Here is a 19878-nt window from a genome sequence, read left to right as displayed (position 1 = left end):
CCAGACTGTGACAGTGTAAGGGTTTTATTCCCAGACTGTGACAGTGTAAGTGTTTTATTACCAGACTGTGACAGTGTAAGTGTTTTATTACCAGACTGTGACAGTGTAAGTGTTTTATTACCAGGCTGTGACAGTGTAAGGGTTTTATTCCCAGACTGTGACAGTGTAAGTGTTTTATTACCAGACTGTGACAGTGTAAGGGTTTTATTCCCAGACTGTGACAGTGTAAGGGTTTTATTCCCAGACTGTGACAGTGTAAGGGTTTTATTACCAGGCTGTGACAGTGTAAGTGTTTTATTACCAGACTGTGACAGTGTAAGTGTTTTATTTCAAGGCTGTGACAGTGTAAGTGTTTTATTACCAGACTGTGACAGTGTAAGTGTTTTATTACCCAGACTGTGACAGTGTAAAGGTTTTATTACCCAGACTGTGACAGCGTAAGTGTTTTATTACCAGGCTGTGACTAAGTGTTTTATTACAAAGACTGTGACAGTGTAAGTGTTTTATTACCAGACTGTGAAAGTGTAAGTGTTTTATTCCCAGGCTGTGACAGTGTAAGGGTTTTATTATCCAGACTGTGACAGTGTAAGTGTTTTATTACCAGGCTGTGACAGTGTAAGTGTCTTATTACCAGGCTGTGACAGTGTAAGGGTTTTATTACCCAGACTGTGACAGTGTAAGGGTTTTATTACCAGGCTGTGACAGTGTAAGTGTTTTATTACCCAGACTGTGACAGTGTAAGTGTTTTATTACCAGGCTGTGACAGTGTAAGTGTTTTATTCCCAGACTGTGACAGTGTAAGGGTTTTATTCCCAGGCTGTGGCAGTGTAAGGGTTTTATTCCCAGGCTGTGACAGTGTAAGGGTTTTATTCCCAGACTGTGACAGTGTAAGGGTTTTATTACCAGGCTGTGACAGTGTAAGTGTTTTATTACCCAGACTGTGACAGTGTAAGTGTTTTATTCCCAGACTGTGACAGTGTAAGTGTTTTATTACCAGACTGTGACAGTGTAAGGGTTTTATTCCCAGACTGTGATAGTGTAAGGGTTTTATTCCCAGACTGTGACAGTGTAAGGGTTTTATTACCAGGCTGTGACAGTGTAAGTGTTTTATTACCAGACTGTGACAGTGTAAGTGTTTTATTTCCAGGCTGTGACAGTGTAAGTGTTTTATTACCAGACTGTGACAGTGTAAGTGTTTTATTACCCAGACTGTGACAGTGTAAGGGTTTTATTACCCAGACTGTGACAGCGTAAGTGTTTTATTACCAGGCTGTGACTAAGTGTTTTATTACCCAGACTGTGACAGTGTAAGTGTTTTATTACCAGACTGTGAAAGTGTAAGTGTTTTATTCCCAGGCTGTGACAGTGTAAGGGTTTTATTATCCAGACTGTGACAGTGTAAGTGTTTTATTACCAGGCTGTGACAGTGTAAGTGTCTTATTACCAGGCTGTGACAGTGTAAGGGTTTTATTACCCAGACTGTGACAGTGTAAGGGTTTTATTACCAGGCTGTGACAGTGTAAGTGTTTTATTTCCCAGACTGTGACAGTGTAAGTGTTTTATTACCAGGCTGTGACAGTGTAAGTGTTTTATTTCCAGGCTGTGACAGTGTAAGTGTTTTATTACCAGACTGTGACAGTGTAAGTGTTTTATTACCCAGACTGTGACAGTGTAAGGGTTTTATTACCCAGACTGTGACAGCGTAAGTGTTTTATTCCCAGACTGTGATAGTGTAAGTGTTTTATTACCAGACTGTGACAGTGTAAGGGTTTTATTCCCAGACTGTGATAGTGTAAGGGTTTTATTCCCAGACTGTGACAGTGTAAGGGTTTTATTACCAGGCTGTGACAGTGTAAGTGTTTTATTACCAGACTGTGACAGTGTAAGTGTTTTATTTCCAGGCTGTGACAGTGTAAGTGTTTTATTACCAGACTGTGACAGTGTAAGTGTTTTATTACCCAGACTGTGACAGTGTAAGGGTTTTATTACCCAGACTGTGACAGCGTAAGTGTTTTATTACCAGGCTGTGACTAAGTGTTTTATTACCCAGACTGTGACAGTGTAAGTGTTTTATTACCAGACTGTGAAAGTGTAAGTGTTTTATTCCCAGGCTGTGACAGTGTAAGGGTTTTATTATCCAGACTGTGACAGTGTAAGTGTTTTATTACCAGGCTGTGACAGTGTAAGTGTCTTATTACCAGGCTGTGACAGTGTAAGGGTTTTATTACCCAGACTGTGACAGTGTAAGGGTTTTATTACCAGGCTGTGACAGTGTAAGTGTTTTATTTCCCAGACTGTGACAGTGTAAGTGTTTTATTACCAGGCTGTGACAGTGTAAGTGTTTTATTCCCAGACTGTGACAGTGTAAGGGTTTTATTCCCAGGCTGTGACAGTGTAAGGGTTTTATTCCCAGGCTGTGACAGTGTAAGGGTTTTATTCCCAGACTGTGACAGTGTAAGGGTTTTATTACCAGGCTGTGACAGTGTAAGTGTTTTATTACCCAGACTGTGACAGTGTAAGTGTTTTATTCCCAGACTGTGACAGTGTAAGTGTTTTATTACCAGACTGTGACAGTGTAAGGGTTTTATTCCCAGACTGTGACAGTGTAAGGGTTTTATTCCCAGACTGTGACAGTGTAAGGGTTTTATTACCAGGCTGTGACAGTGTAAGTGTTTTATTACCAGACTGTGACAGTGTAAGTGTTTTATTTCCAGGCTGTGACAGTGTAAGTGTTTTATTACCAGACTGTGACAGTGTAAGTGTTTTATTACCCAGACTGTGACAGTGTAAGGGTTTTATTACCCAGACTGTGACAGCGTAAGTGTTTTATTACCAGGCTGTGACTAAGTGTTTTATTACCCAGACTGTGACAGTGTAAGGGTTTTATTACCCAGACTGTGACAGTGTAAGTGTTTTATTCCCAGGCTGTGACAGTGTAAGGGTTTTATTATCCAGACTGTGACAGTGTAAGTGTTTTATTACCAGGCTGTGACAGTGTAAGTGTCTTATTACCAGGCTGTGACAGTGTAAGGGTTTTATTACCCAGACTGTGACAGTGTAAGGGTTTTATTACCAGGCTGTGACAGTGTAAGTGTTTTATTACCCAGACTGTGACAGTGTAAGTGTTTTATTACCAGGCTGTGACAGTGTAAGTGTTTTATTCCCAGACTGTGACAGTGTAAGGGTTTTATTCCCAGGCTGTGACAGTGTAAGGGTTTTATTCCCAGGCTGTGACAGTGTAAGGGTTTTATTCCCAGACTGTGACAGTGTAAGGGTTTTATTACCAGGCTGTGACAGTGTAAGTGTTTTATTACCCAGACTGTGACAGTGTAAGTGTTTTATTCCCAGACTGTGCCAGTGTAAGTGTTTTATTACCAGACTGTGACAGTGTAAGGGTTTTATTACCAGGCTGTGACTGTGTAAGTGTTTTATTACCAGGCTGTGACAGTGTAAGTGTTTTATTCCCAGGCTGTGACAGTGTAAGTGTTTTATTCCCAGGCTGTGACAGTGTAAGTGTTTTATTACCAGACTGTGACAGTGTAAGGGTTTTATTACCCAGACTGTGACAGTGTAAGGGTTTTATTACCAGACAGTGACAGTGTAAGTGTTTTATTACCAGACTGTGACAGTGTAAGTGTTTTATTACCAGACTGTGACAGTGTAAGTGTTTTATTACCCAGACTGTGACAGTGTAAGTGTTTTATTCCCAGGCTGTGACAGTGTAAGTGTTTTATTACCAGACTGTGACAGTGTAAGGGTTTTATTACCCAGACTGTGACAGTGTAAGGGTTTTATTCCCAGACTGTGACAGTGCAAGTGTTTTATTACCAGACTGTGACAGTGTAAGGGTTTTATTCCCAGACTGTGACAGTGTAAGTGTTTTATTACCAGACTGTGACAGTGTAAGGGTTTTATTCCCAGGCTGTGACAGTGTAAGGAATTTATTCCCAGACTGTGACAGTGTAAGGGTTTTATTACCAGACTGTGACAGTGTAAGGGTTTTATTATCCAGACTGTGACAGTGTAAGGGTTTTATTCCCAGACTGTGACAGTGTAAGGGTTTTATTCCCAGACTGTGATAGTGTAAGGGTTTTATTCCCAGACTGTGACAGTGTAAGGGTTTTATTACCAGACTGTGACAGTGTAAGTGTTTTATTACCAGACTGTGACAGTGTAAGTGTTTTATTACCAGACTGTGACAGTGTAAGTGTTTTATTACCAGACTGTGACAGTGTAAGTGTTTTATTACCAGACTGTGACAGTGTAAGGGTTTTATTCCCAGACTGTGACAGTGTAAGTCTTTTATTCCCAGACTGTGACAGTGTAAGGGTTTTATTCCCAGACTGTGACAGTGTAAGTGTTTTATTACCCAGACTGTGACAGTGTAAGGGTTTTATTACCCAGACTGTGACAGTGTAAGGGTTTTATTACCCAGACTGTGACAGTGTAAGGGTTTTATTCCCAGACTGTGACAGTGTAAGTGTTTTATTACCAGACTGTGACAGTGTAAGTGTTTTATTACCAGACTGTGACAGTGTAAGGGTTTTATTCCCAGACTGTGACAGTGTAAGGGTTTTATTACCAGGCTGTGACAGTGTAAGTGTTTTATTACCAGACTGTGAAAGTGTAAGTGTTTTATTTCCAGGCTGTGACAGTGTAAGTGTTTTATTACCAGACTGTGACAGTGTAAGTGTTGTATTACCCAGACTGTGACAGTGTAAGTGTTTTATTACCAGGCTGTGACAGTGTAAGGGTTTTATTACCCAGACTGTGACAGCGTAAGTGTTTTATTACCAGGCTGTGACAGTGTAAGGGTTTTATTACCCAGACTGTGACAGTGTAAGGGTTTTATTACCCAGACTGTGACAGTGTAAGTCTTTTATTCCCAGACTGTGACAGTGTAAGGGTTTTATTTACAGACTGTGACAGTGTAAGTGTTTTATTACCAGGCTGTGACAGTGTAAGGGTTTTATTACTCAGACTGTGACAGTGTAAGGGTTTTATTACCCAGACTGTGACAGTGTAAGTGTTTTATTACCAGACTGTGACAGTGTAAGTGTTTTATTACCAGACTGTGACAGTGTAAGGGTTTTATTACCAGACTGTGACAGTGTAAGGGTTTTATTCCCAGGCTGTGACAGTGTAAGGGTTTTATTCCCAGGCTGTGACAGTGTAAGGGTTTTATTACCAGACTGTGACAGTGTAAGGGTTTTATTACCAGACTGTGACAGTGTAAGGGTTTTATTACCAGACTGTGACAGTGTAAGTGTTTTATTCCCAGGCTGTGACAGTGTAAGTGTTTTATTACCAGACTGTGACAGTGTAAGTGTTTTATTACCAGACTGTGACAGTGTAAGTGTTTTTTATTACCCAGACTGTGACAGTGTAAGGGTTTTATTCCCAGACTGTGACAGTGTAAGTGTTTTATTACCAGGCTGTGACAGTGTAAGGTTTTTATTTCCCAGACTGTGACAGTGTAAGGGTTTTATTACCCAGACTGTGACAGTGTAAGGGTTTTATTACCAGACTGTGACAGTGTAAGTGTTTTATTACCAGACTGTGACAGTGTAAGGGTTTTATTCCCAGGCTGTGACAGTGTAAGTGTTTTATTACCCAGACTGTGACAGTGTATGTGTTTTATTACCAGACTGTGACAGTGTAAGTGTTTTATTCCCAGGCTGTGACAGTGTAAGGGTTTTATTATCCAGACTGTGACAGTGTAAGTGTTTTATTACCAGGCTGTGACAGTGTAAGTGTCTTATTACCAGGCTGTGACAGTGTAAGGGTTTTATTACCAGGCTGTGACAGTGTAAGTGTTTTATTCCCAGACTGTGACAGTGTAAGGGTTTTATTCCCAGGCTGTGACAGTGTAAGGGTTTTATTCCCAGGCTGTGACAGTGTAAGGGTTTTATTCCCAGACTGTGACAGTGTAAGTGTTTTATTACCAGGCTGTGACAGTGTAAGTGTTTTATTACCCAGACTGTGACAGTGTAAGTGTTTTATTACCCAGACTGTGACAGTGTAAGTGTTTTATTACCCAGACTGTGACAGTGTAAGTGTTTTATTACCAGACTGTGACAGTGTAAGGGTTTTATTACCCAGACTGTGACAGTGTAAGTGTTTTATTACCAGGCTGTGACAGTGTAAGTGTTTTATTACCAGGCTGTGACAGTGTAAGTGTTTTATTACCCAGACTGTGACAGTGTAAGTGTTTTATTACCAGACTGTGTCAGTGTAAGTGTTTTATTACCAGGCTGTGACAGTGTAAGTGTTTTATTACCAGGCTGTGACAGTGTAAGTGTCTTATTACCAGGCTGTGACAGTGTAAGTGTTTTATTTCCAGGCTGTGACAGTGTAAGTGTTTTATTCCCAGGCTGTGACAGTGTAAGGGTTTTATTACCAGGCTGTGACAGTGTAAGTGTTTTATTACCCAGACTGTGACAGTGTAAGTGTTTTATTACCCAGACTGTGACAGTGTAAGTGTTTTATTACCCAGACTGTGACAGTGTAAGGGTTTTATTACCCAGACTGTGACAGTGTAAGGGTTTTATTCCCAGGCTGTGACAGTGTGTTTTATTACCAGACTGTGACAGTGTAAGGGTTTTATTACCAGGCTGTGACAGTGTAAGTGTTTTATTACCAGACTGTGACAGTGTAAGTGTTTTATTACCCAGACTGTGACAGTGTAAGTGTTTTATTACCAGACTGTGACAGTGTAAGGGTTTTATTACCAGACTGTGACAGTGTAAGTGTTTTATTCCCAGGCTGTGACAGTGTAAGTGTTTTGTATAGTCGAAGGGGGATAGGTAGATTATTTATACCGAACGGCGCTCTGTTCATGTGCATTTTGACGAAATTGGATGGAAGTGGAAGTTCCAGCGGTGTTTTTGCCGTCGAGTGTCCGATTTTAGTTCCATGAACTCGACAACAATACACCGCTGACCATGTTCGGCTAAACAAGATGGCCGCCGCCACGTGTTCGGCTATACAAACGGCGACCACCCAGCTGTTCGTCAATTAGCTGCGGTTAACCACGGCTTCTGGGGGGTAAACAAGCAGCACACTCCACTTGCAGGTGGTCTGGCTGTTTGACAGTTTGTTCGGTAAACCCCATTTACCGAACCACATAGGAAAAAGGCATGAACAAACCTTTTTACAGTCGGGGGACAAAGTTTTAGCGCATGGGCCGTAATCCTGGGGCAAGATGCTGGCAATTAGACCCCTCCAAAAGCCAGTGGCGAAGTGCAATTCATCACAGATGTGTAGTAGGGGAGTTGGGGGCAGCAGCAGAGAGGGGGAGTACATAATCTGAGAGAGGGGCTGTGGGGGGGGGCACAGGGCTGTAGACGGGGGACACAAGGGCTGGAAGGGGGGGAAACAGGGTCTGAAAGGGGGACACAGGGGTTGAAAGCGGGGTCACAGGGGCTGAAAGCGGGGACACAGGAGCTTAAAGAGCGGGACCGTGGCTGAGAGGGGAAACAAGGACTCTTGCGGGGGTGGGGGCACGAGGCGGCTGCTCGAGAGGGGGACACAGGGGATATAGGGAGCTGCTAAAAAAAAAGGGGGGGGGTTAACAAAAAAAAAAAAAAAAACTTGTTCCCCTTCGCTCCCTGAGGTTTACTTTGGGTCAGGGAGGGGTAAGACAGAAGCTGTGAGATAGCAGCTGAAGCCAGTTTATTCGGCCGACCTCTCCTGATGATGCGATACACTGGGAGAAGAACAATGGAAGTCACAACTCCTGACATCATCAGGAAACGCCAACTTTACTGGTTGCAGGGAGAGAGAGGTAATTAGAAATATCCGAATTATATATTTAATTCTTGCACCCCCCCCCCCGCTCTGGCGCCCTAAGTCAGCCGCCTGTGCCGCCTTATGGACGCGCTGGCCTTGATCCTTGGGGTCTATGTTCAGTCATGTGCTGAGTGGTAAGAATGTTGAGGACTCGTATGACTTGGTGCGAGGTGTGTAAAATGAGGTCATGTAATACAATCATTTGCGCAACCTCAACAAACACGGCACTTGCAGCAACAAATCTCAGACCAGCAGGCATGTTCTGTACAACCATAGGTGGGATTTTTATATAATAAGCAACAGGATGATATCCTGAGCCATGTTTCTTGTGCTAGAATCCCAGAAGTAGCCCACTCTCAGTACAATAGAAGTCAAAAGGCTTGTGGTAAATTGGTAGACCCAGTGCTGGAGCAGAGTACAAAGCAGCTTTGAGTGTCTTGTAAGCGTCAGGCAAGTAATGTGTCCATTAAATAGTCTCTGGGGCCCCGTGTGGTCATAGTGTGAACAGTCAGGTATCCATTGCCTGCAGTAGGTAACTATCCCTTGAAATGATAGCATGGCAGTCTTGATGTGGGGCTTAAGCCGTTACATGATAGTCTGAATGTGGTCTGGAGCAAGGACCCATTCACCCTGGGAAACCCAGGTATGGAACCTGAGGGAGGCAGGATTGTAGCTTCTTGCATGAGGCCTTGTGAACTACTGCATGCAGGTGAGTCAGTAAGGGGAGTGTGTCCTCCTGACAGTCTTGGAAGCTGGGGCTACAGAGGAGGAGAGCATACACATACTGTAGAGTTGTGGAACCACAACTGGGAGTCCATGACTCCAGGGTAATAAGGCATATCATGGCAGAGAACATTGTTGGGTAATCACAGAAGCAAAATTAGCAACCAATGTGTTTGCAACTGCTTAAAATGTAAAAAAAATTGAATAACAAACACCCTTAAACCTTAAACAAGCAGCGGCTTTAACAGTACTGTAAATTCACTACAATTGCCAACTTTATACAATTGGCAGGCCAGCATAGGTCTGGATAGAAGATGCTTAATTTGCTTTCCTATATCACTGGAAAGCCCCAGGATGGACCCACCATCCAACCTAGGGAATCTCCCTCTCTGTTTCAACTAGGTTTGTAAAACAGGTACGTATTCAATGGTTAGGGATGTCCAAAATCCTGGATGAGCCCCCCAGTATGTTGGAATATCTGCTGTGTGACCACCAGACTTCTACTGCCATAGACTAAACGTTCTAACCAGATCCTACCACGCCCCTGGCTCTAAGGGACACTCAATGATGTAGACCACAGGCAACAGAAGTCAATTCGGAGAATGTCTGACGTTTATTACAAAGAGCAAATCTTATAAGGCTATAATATATAAAACACAATAAAATATTATGTTATTCTTATTTGTTTTCGGTTCAAGATCTAAAACCAGATCAAATTCTAGCCTGGGAAAAAGATTTGGGTCTGCAATGGGACCTGGAGGAATGGCTTGCATTCACATCATCTCTCAAAGGGATCACACAGTGTTCCAACCATTGAAAATAATGACAAAATGATATACCGTGGCACATGGCCCCTTCAAGACTTCATAGAAGGAACACAAAATATTCAGATAGGTGTTGGAGGGGATGTGGAGGCCTTGGTATCCTTACACATATATGGTGGCACTGTGCGCCGTTCTGGCCGGGAATACATTCACTGATTAAAAAGATAGATCCGTCAATTATAGCATTCTCTCCAGAGGTGGGTTTATCCAAAGATCTCCCTAAGACATCCAGTAAATTAGATAGAGTCATGGTCGATCATACCTTGTTATTGGAAGTAGACTATTTTACCATCAATTAAGGAAGCCCTGATTTTAGTGCTTGATAACAAAAGGTATGAACTGGCGTTGCGGAAACCCCTCACCTCAAGAAATGAATTTGCAGTTTCATTGGACGTCTGGGAAAATGATAAGTAAAGACAGTTCCACACGCCCTGTTACATGTTGATACACAATGTATTTGGACATATGCTACGGTTACCCTCAGTCTAGCTGAGAGCTGGACCGCTTAGCTAGTCTGGATTCCTATTGCTGAGAAGAGGAGAGGCTGCTTTCCTTAAAATAAGAGTCCTGAAAATGTAGAATAATCCCACTAGCTATAGTACAGCTAGGATACCCTTCTGCCCACAAAACGAGTCAAGGCTGCGATTTGAAGGTCAAACAGGAACTGACAGCTGGAACACCCAGCCTGCTTTTTATTACAGTTGGATACAAAAAGAACACACCCAGGGGGAGGCATAAAATCACCAATCATATACATGGTACAACCCCCACGTCCCCTCCCCTCAGATAAACAGTTAACATAATTAACACATACAGTATTTTACCCAAGTTTTAGATGTACCCCAAAAATAAGGGGTACAGCTTTAAATCCGGTATCCCCAGATAGTCCTGGTTCAGGGGAACCACATTTTCAAAATCCAGCCCATTCGGTTAAAGGTTCGGGAGTTATGGCTCTTTGAAGTTTTGACCGACTGCACAGACTTTCTGGCCAAAATTAGTTCCACAAGTTTTGGCCCTGCGGTTGGTCTCCGTTCGCACGTTAAAACTCCACGAAACCCTTGCCATCCACAGTTATCTCGGGGTTCGCTATAAACCCCCATGTAAGATGTAATCTTTCTACCGAACGGCTGGTCGTTTGGTAGGTCCAGCACGAAGTTACGTTATCCTGGAGGTCTCAGCGGTGTTCGCCTGTTTGCGTCTCCGTTTTTAGTTCCAGACGATTGCTGGCAAACACCGCTGTTCGTGCGTAAGATGGCCGCGAACACGTGCAAAGTCCCGAAATGGCGGCCACCTATACTTTACACAAAGGATTTGTGCTGAACCATGCGAACGGCTGGAATCAAGCTGGGAGGTAAAATATCCATTAATTACACACCAAGGTGGTCCGGTGTTCGGTACTTTGAGTCCATTCGTGGGTTTTGGACACGAAACCATGCTTGCAACCAGATCTTGGGTTGTGACAAAAAGGGGAAAAACAGAAAGAAAAGCAATGGGGAAATTGTCTGTAGCAGGGTCTGTAACAACATACGATTGTTATATATATATTTTGACAGGATCAAATCCACGATTTTATTATTATACATTTGGATAGGACCCGTCCCCTCACTTTCATTTTTTATTTCTTTTTGAACTTAGATTTTTCCACCTTTCCTTCTTTTTTCTACTGTTTCTTTTGTTAGATGTTGATTTATTTATATACCAAAGCAATGTGAAATAGGTTTTTTTAAAATACTGTTCAATAAATATAGTTTGAAAAGAATTAGCGATTCTGGAAAATAGTGGGATAAATATTTGTCCCCATAGAAATCAATGGTCTATCTGAAATAGTTTACTCATTAAAGCTGATATACCTGTAATAATATTTTAGGATTCATCATTAATTTAACCCTTGTCTTCCCCTCGGTGTGTTCAGTGTCCCACTATTTAGAACCGTCTCCCTGAGAAATACTCTGAAACATCGTGGACTCTTTGAAGACTTTCGCCAGTCACAGCCCGATGGCAGGTCCAGGAAATACTATGTTGGATGGCGTCAAAATGAGGAAGCGACCACAGAACGTTTAACCAACTATATGGATGTGAGTGTCACACGGTCTGTGGATCTATCATTATAGAGAGTGCAGTGAGTGTCACACTGTCTGTGGATCTATCATTATAGAGAGTGCAGTGAGTTTCACACTGTCTGTGGATCTATCATTATAGAGAGTGCAGTGAGTTTCACACTGTCTGTGGTTCTATCATTATAGAGTGCAGTGAGTGTCACACTGACTGTGGATCTATCATTATAGAGAGTGCAGTGAGTGTCACTCTGTCTGTGGGTCTATCATTATAGAGAGTGCAGTGAGTGTCACACTGACTGTGGATCTATCATTATAGAGAGTGCAGTGAGTGTCACACTGTCTGTGGGTCTATCACTATAGAGAGTGCAGTGAGTGTCACACTGTCTGTGGGTCTATCATTATAGAGAGTGCAGTGAGTGTCACACTGTCTGTGGGTCTATCATTATAGAGAGTGCAGTGAGTGTCACACTGTCTGTGGGTCTATCATTATAGAGAGTGCAGTGAGTGTCACACTGTCTCTGGATCTATCATTATAGAGAGTGCAGTGAGTGTCACACTGTCTGTGGATCTATCATTATAGAGAGTGCAGTGAGTGTCACACTGTCTGTGGGTCTATCATTATAGAGAGTGCAGTGAGTGTCACACTGTCTGTGGGTCTATCATTATAGAGAGTGCAGTGAGTGTCACACTGTCTGTGGGTCTATCATTATAGAGAGTGCAGTGAGTGTCACACTGTCTGTGGGTCTATCATTATAGAGAGTGCAGTGAGTGTCACACTGTCTGTGGGTCTATCATTATAGAGAGTGCAGTGAGTGTCACACTGTCTGTGGATCTATCATTATAGAGAGTGCAGTGAGTGTCACACTGTCTGTGGTTCTATCATTATAGAGAGTGCAGTGAGTGTCACACTGTCTGTGGATCTATCATTATAGAGAGTGCAGTGAGTGTCACACTGTCTGTGGATCTATCATTATAGAGAGTGCAGTGAGTGTCACACTGTCTGTGGGTCTATCATTATAGAGAGTGCAGTGAGTGTCACACTGTCTGTGGGTCTATCATTATAGAGAGTGCAGTGAGTGTCACACTGTCTGTGGGTCTATCATTATAGAGAGTGCAGTGAGTGTCACACTGTCTGTGGATCTATCATTATAGAGAGTGCAGTGAGTTTCACATTGTCTGTGGGTCTATCATTATAGAGAGTGCAGTGAGTGTCACACAGACTGCGGATCTATCATTATAGAGAATGCAGTGAGTTTCACACTGTCTGTGGGTCTATCATTATAGAGAGTGCAGTGAGTGTCACACTGACTCTGGATCTATCACTATAGAGAGTGCAGTGAGTGTCACACTTTCTGTGGATCTATCATTATAGAGAGTGCAGTGAGTGTCACACTGTCTGTGGATCTATCATTATAGAGAGTGCAGTGAGTGTCACACTGTCTGTGGATCTATCACTATAGAGAGTGCAGTGAGTGTCACACTGACTCTGGATCTATCATTATAGAGAGTGCAGTGAGTGTCACACTTTCTGTGGATCTATCACTATAGAGAGTGCAGTGAGTGTCACACTGTCTGTGGATCTATCACTATAGAGAGTGCAGTGAGTGTCACACGGTCTGCGGAACTATCATTATAGAGAGTGCAGTGAGTGTCACACTGTCTGCGGATCTATCACTATAGAGAGTGCAGTGAGTGTCACACTGTCTGTGGATCTATCACTATAGAGAGTGCAGTGTTTGTCGCATTGACTGCGGATCTATCATTATAGCGAGTGCAGTGAGTGTCACACTGTCTGTGGGTCTATCATTATAGAGAGTGCAGTGAGTGTCACACTGTCTGTGGATCTATCATTATAGAGAGTGCAGTGAGTGTCACACTGTCTGCGGATCTATCATTATAGAGAGTGCAGTGAGTGTCACACAGACTGTGGATCTATCATTATAGAGAGTGCAGTGAGTTTCACACTGTCTGTGGATCTATCATTATAGAGAGTGCAGTGAGTGTCACACTGACTGTGGATCTATCATTATAGAGAGTGCAGTGAGTGTCACACTGTCTGCGGATCTATCATTATAGAGAGTGCAGTGAGTGTCACACTGTCTGTGGATCTATCATTATAGAGAGTGCAGTGAGTGTCACACTGTCTGTGGATCTATCATTATAGAGAGTGCAGTGAGTGTCACACTGTCTGTGGATCTATCATTATAGAGAGTGCAGTGAGTGTCACACTGTCTGCGGATCTATCATTATAGAGAGTGCAGTGAGTGTCACACAGACTGTGGATCTATCATTATAGAGAGTGCAGTGAGTTTCACACTGTCTGTGGATCTATCATTATAGAGAGTGCAGTGAGTGTCACACTGACTGTGGATCTATCATTATAGAGAGTGCAGTGAGTGTCACACTGTCTGCGGATCTATCATTATAGAGAGTGCAGTGAGTGTCACACTGTCTGTGGATCTATCATTATAGAGAGTGCAGTGAGTGTCACACTGTCTGTGGATCTATCACTATAGAGAGTGCAGTGAGTGTCACACTGTCTGTGGATCTATCATTATAGAGAGTGCAGTGAGTGTCACACTGTCTGTGGATCTATCATTATAGAGAGTGCAGTGAGTGTCACACTGACTATGGATCTATCATTATATAGAGTGCAGTGAGTGTCACACTATCTGTGGATCTATCATTATAGAGAGTGCAGTGAGTGTCACACTGTCTGCGGATCTATCATTATAGAGAGTGCAGTGAGTGTCACACTGTCTGCGGATCTATCATTATAGAGAGTGCAGTGAGTGTCACACTGTCTGCGGATCTATCATTATAGAGAGTGCAGTGAGTGTCACACTGTCTGTGGATCTATCATTATAGAGAGTGCAGTGAGTGTCACACTAACTATGGATCTATCATTATAGAGAGTGCAGTGAGTGTCACACTATCTGTGGATCTATCATTATAGAGAGTGCAGTGAGTGTCACACTGTCTGCGGATCTATCATTATAGAGAGTGCAGTGAGTGTCACACTGTCTGCGGATCTATCATTATAGAGAGTGCAGTGAGTGTCACACTGTCTGCGGATCTATCATTATAGAGAGTGCAGTGAGTGTCACACTGTCTGTGGATCTATCATTATAGAGAGTGCAGTGAGTGTCACACTGTCTGTGGATCTATCACTATAGAGAGTGCAGTGAGTGTCACACTGTCTGTGGATCTATCATTATAGAGAGTGCAGTGAGTGTCACACTGACTGTGGATCTATCATTATAGAGAGTGCAGTGAGTGTCACACTGTCTGTGGATCTATCATTATAGAGAGTGCAGTGAGTGTCACACTGTCTGTGGATCTATCATTATAGAGAGTGCAGTGAGTGTCACACTGACTGTGGATCTATCATTATAGAGAGTGCAGTGAGTATCACACTGTCTGTGGATCTATCATTATAGAGAGTGCAGTGAGTGTCACACTGTCTGTGGATCTATCATTATTGAGAGTGCAGTGAGTGTCACACTGTCTGTGGATCTATCATAGAGAGTGCAGTGAGTGTCACACTGTCTGTGGGTCTATCATTATAGAGAGTGCAGTGAGTGTCACACTGTCTGTGGGTCTATCATTATAGAGAGTGTAACGGATCGCCTGGCACCCCGACTGGGTACCTCCGTTAATGGATGCTCCTAGCGCTTCCTGAGGACTCCAAGCACTCTGGCAGACACCACAATCACCGAACCGATGCAACATATGAATCTTCTCAAGCATAGGAATGCGGTAGACCGTTGAATAGGAACCATACGATTAGGCTTACACTCCTAGCAGTCAACTGGAACAGCATGCAATAAATCCTTCCCCCAATAATGAGACGACACTTCACTTTGAGGGTAAAACAGGAACTCTAGACTGGCACATCCAGCCTGGCTTTTATTTCCATCTCACACATATAAGACCGCCCACAGGGGAGGTGTAAAATATCCAATAGCATCACGGGTGCAACCCACACATCCCCTCCCCTTAGTGTGACACATAATCCCATTATTCATACAGTTTAAAATATACTTTTTACACAATATTTATAACTTCAAAACCATACATCACATTCACATAAAATTACATATCCACAATCAATCCATTCAGGGGAACAACATATTAAAAAATGGCATGGATCAGACCAGGGGTTCAAAAGTTAGTAAAGTATCTTTTAAAACCCCTAGCTTTCCAGCTCAGACCGGTTTTACAGAGCCTTCTCTCCTGGAGAAGTAATCCAATTACCTCCCAGCACAGAGACAGACTCCATTGAGCACATGGGGACACAAAGACAGTAAAACACTTTAAAATACATAAATTCACCTTTTGCACATAACACACAGACATTTCACATATCCCCAGATAGCTGGGATCTGAGCGCACAAAACTACCGAATAGCGCGCAGATCCTATTCACACAGTTCACTTGCCATGGAGCCGAAGTCTTTAACTACACAAATGGTATAACTATCTGGGTTAACACATTCACATAAAGTCTGGTCCATAGTCCAAAGGCAAGAGGCGGGCAAGCAGCCCCCTCCAAGGACACATGGCGAGGTCGGTTTCGCCACACTTCTCCCCTTTACCCCCCAGACTAACAGGGTATCTGACCTCCTGACGGTCAGTGCCCTGGTTAGTCCAGCAACCCACCCACGAAACAAAAACAGCAGTACAGCCCACCCACAATAACTGGTTACTACACCTGAGTAGAGGAGAACTTTGTCCATGTCCAGGTGCCTCGCCACGGCTGTGCTGGGGGCTGGTAGACTTCAGCAGTCATGTTGAAATTCCCTAAGAACTTCATTGATCAGGTCCTGAAATACTGCCGGTGCATTACAGAGACCAAAAGGCATTACTGTGTATTCATAGTGCCCATAACGGGTATTGAACGCCGTCATCCACTCGTGTCCCTGCTGAATTCTCACCAAGTTATACGCCCCTCTGAGATCTAACTTGGTGAAAATCTTGGAGCCTTTTAGATGATCAAAGAGCTCGGTAATCAAAGGAATTGGGTAGGCATTTCTAATGGTTATTTTGTTCAAACCTCGATAATCAATGCAAGGTCTTAATGTACCATCCTTCTTTTTAACAAAAAAAAAACCCAGCCCCGGCAGGAGAGGAGGATCTCCTAATGAATCCTTTTTCAAGGTTCTCACGAATATACTCCTCTAAGACTAAGTTCTCTTTAGTGGACAAAGGATATACATTACCCCTGGGGGGCATAGTACCAGGTAGTAGATTAATCTTACAATCAAAAGACCTGTGTGGAGGTAAAGTATCAGCATTCTTTTTGTCAAATACTGCCTTTAAATCCAGGTACAGGGGCGGTATTTGTGCCTCTGTAGAGTAGGTAGAATTAATCGGTGTGTTAACTGCGCAAAGCGGTGACACTGTCCGTAAGCACCTGTCCTGACAACCCTGACCCCATGAGATTATCTCCCCTAATTCCCAATCAATAATAGGGTTATGTTTTTTTAACCAAGGATACCCCAGGACTATGTGAACAGAAGGAGAAGAAATAAGCAATAAAGATATGTCTTCCTCGTGTAAGATACCAACAGTTAATTTAACGGGTATGGTTTCACGGAAAATAACAGGCTCAACTAAAGGTCTACCATCTATGGCCTCAACGGCCAAGGGTGTCTCCCTTAACTGGGATGGGATAGCGTGTTTGGTAACAAAAACTTGGTCGATTAAAGCTCTCAGCAGCTCCGGAATCAATCAATGCCATAGTTTCTAGTACTCCCTTCTCCCAAGTTAAAGAAACGGGTAGCAGAAGCCTGTGATCTTTATAATTAAGATTAGAGGACAAAATAGAAACACCCAAGGCCTGTCCTCTAGAGAAATTTAGGTGCGAGCGTTTCCCGAGCGATTAGGACAATTTAGGCGTAAATGACCTCTGACTCCACAGTACATACACAACCCCTCCCTTCTCCTGTACTGTCTCTCCTCTTCTGAGAGGCGAGTATTGCCTATCTGCATAGGTTCTGGAAAAAGTGAGGTTGTGGATTCAGAACTTTGAAATGAAGGAGCTGATTTAAGGGAAGGTCTACGGTTTCTCTCTCGAGTGTTCTGCCTCTCTCTTAAACGTTCGTCAATGCGAGAAATAAAAGAAATTAAATCCTCCAAATTTTCAGGAAGCTCTCTAGTAGCAACCTCGTCAAGGATTAAGTCTGATAACCCGTTTAAAAATACATCTATATAAGCCTGTTCATTCCACTTAACCTCTGCCGACAAGGACCTGAACTCTAGTGCATAATCCACAAGTGTTCGGTTATCTTGTCTAAGGCGCAACAGTAATCTAGCTGCATTGACCTTTCTACCTGGAGGGTCAAAAGTTCTTCTGAAAGCAGCTACAAAGGCATTATAATTATATACTAACGGATTATCATTTTCCCACAATGGATTGGCCCATCTCAAAGCTTTCTCAACAAGTAATGTGATAATAAATCCAACCTTCGCCCTATCTGTAGGATAGGAGCGGGGTTGTAATTCGAAATGGATACCTATTTGGTTTAAGAAACCACGACACTTCTCTGGAGAACCACCATAACGTACAGGTGGAGTGATACGGGCAGAAGCACCTACAGTGGCTACCTCTAGACCTGAACTCACAGGAGAGATAGAAGTATTACGCATCTCCTCTGGTTGACAGGGCCGGACTGGGGATACAAAGCAGCCCTGGAAAAAAATGTTATGCCAGCCCCATAAGTCATTGCGCCATATATTGCCGTATGTAATATGTAAGGCTATATCTTACCACCCCAGATGACAGATGATTGATATAGACGCACACACACAGTTTAATCTAGTGGTACTGATATCTATAGCATGTCTCTACAGGTTTTCAACGTAAACACTGACTTTTCAGAGAAAAGGCAGTGTTTACATTGCTTCAAAGTGACACCGCTAGTGACAGTCACTCAGACGGTCACTAGAGGTGCTTCCTGTGTTAGTGCACCTACATTCAGGGCCTCCACACTCTGGAGGCGCTGAACGTTCCCCATAGAGATACATTGATTCAATGCATCTCTATGAGGAGATGCTGATTGGTGTAGTGTTTTGCAGCCAATCCTATGGCAAAGCATTGGATTGGCTGAGATCATCAAGCTTGATGATCTTAGTCATAGAGGCAGGGCAAGTCGAGGGGAGACCCGCACGCTACGTGGGAGAAAAAAAGGTGAGCAAAAACACTATTTTTAAAACACACATATACCATGACACACACACACACCATGACACAGACAGAACCACACACACACCATGACACACACACATATACCATGACACACACCCCATGACGGGCAGACACACATCCCATGACAGACAGACACACACACACACCATGACTCAGGCAGACACACACACACACAACATACAGACAGACACACACACCATACACACACTATGACGGACAGACACACACACACACCATGACACAGACAGAACCACACACACACCATGACACAGACAGACACACACACACACACACACACACCATGACACACACACACATCCCATGACACACACCCCATGACGGGCAGACACACACCCCATGACAGACAGACAGACACACACACCATGACACAGGCAGACACACACACACCATGACACAGACAGACACGCACACAACATACAGACAGCCAGCACACAACATACAGACAGACACACACACACACACCATACACACACTGTGACAGACAGACACAGACACACACCATGACACACACACATATACCATGACACACACCCCATGACGGGCAGACACACATCCCATGACAGACAGACAGACACACACCATGACACAGGCAGACACACACACGATGACACAGACAGACACACACACCATGACACACACATATACCATGACACACACACCATGACGGGCAGACACACATCCCATGACAGACAGACACACACACACCATGACGGACAGACACACACACACACCATGACGGACAGACAGACACACACACACACACACACACACCATGACGGACACACAGACACACACACCATACAGACAGACACACACACACCATACAGACAGACACACACACACACACACACACACACCATGACAGACAGACACACATACACACACCATGGCAGACAGACACACACATACAAACACCATGACAGACAGACACACACCATACAGACAGACACCATGACACAGACAAACAGACAGACAGACAGACAGACACATTAACACACATTACTTACATAACACACATTACTCCTACCTGGCTGCCAGGGGGGCGTGCAGTGCAGACTGCTGACTGTGCTGGCGGCCGCTGGGGGACTTGTGCTGGAGTCTGGCGGCCGCTGGGGGAGGTCTGCTGGCGGCCGCTGGGGGAGGTCTGCTGGCGGCCGCTGGGGGAGGTCTGCTGGCGGCCGCATGTGAAGCTGTGCTGTGCTGGCTCTGCTCTCCCGCCTTCGCGCGCTGCTGAATGAGACCGCAACCGGAAT

The 19878-nt window shown here is 43.7% G+C and overlaps 1 pseudogene; it reads left to right on the top strand.

Annotated features, from left to right (window-relative positions):
* Positions 1-7872: 7872 nt before the first annotated feature.
* Positions 7873-19878, top strand: part of LOC134615244 (pepsin A-3-like) — a 135990-nt pseudogene continuing 123984 nt past the window's right edge.

Source organism: Pelobates fuscus, chromosome 6 (genome assembly GCF_036172605.1).
Source record: "Pelobates fuscus isolate aPelFus1 chromosome 6, aPelFus1.pri, whole genome shotgun sequence".
In the NCBI taxonomy this organism is placed as follows: domain Eukaryota; kingdom Metazoa; phylum Chordata; class Amphibia; order Anura; family Pelobatidae; genus Pelobates; species Pelobates fuscus.
This window is presented reverse-complemented; position numbering and strand designations above follow the sequence as displayed.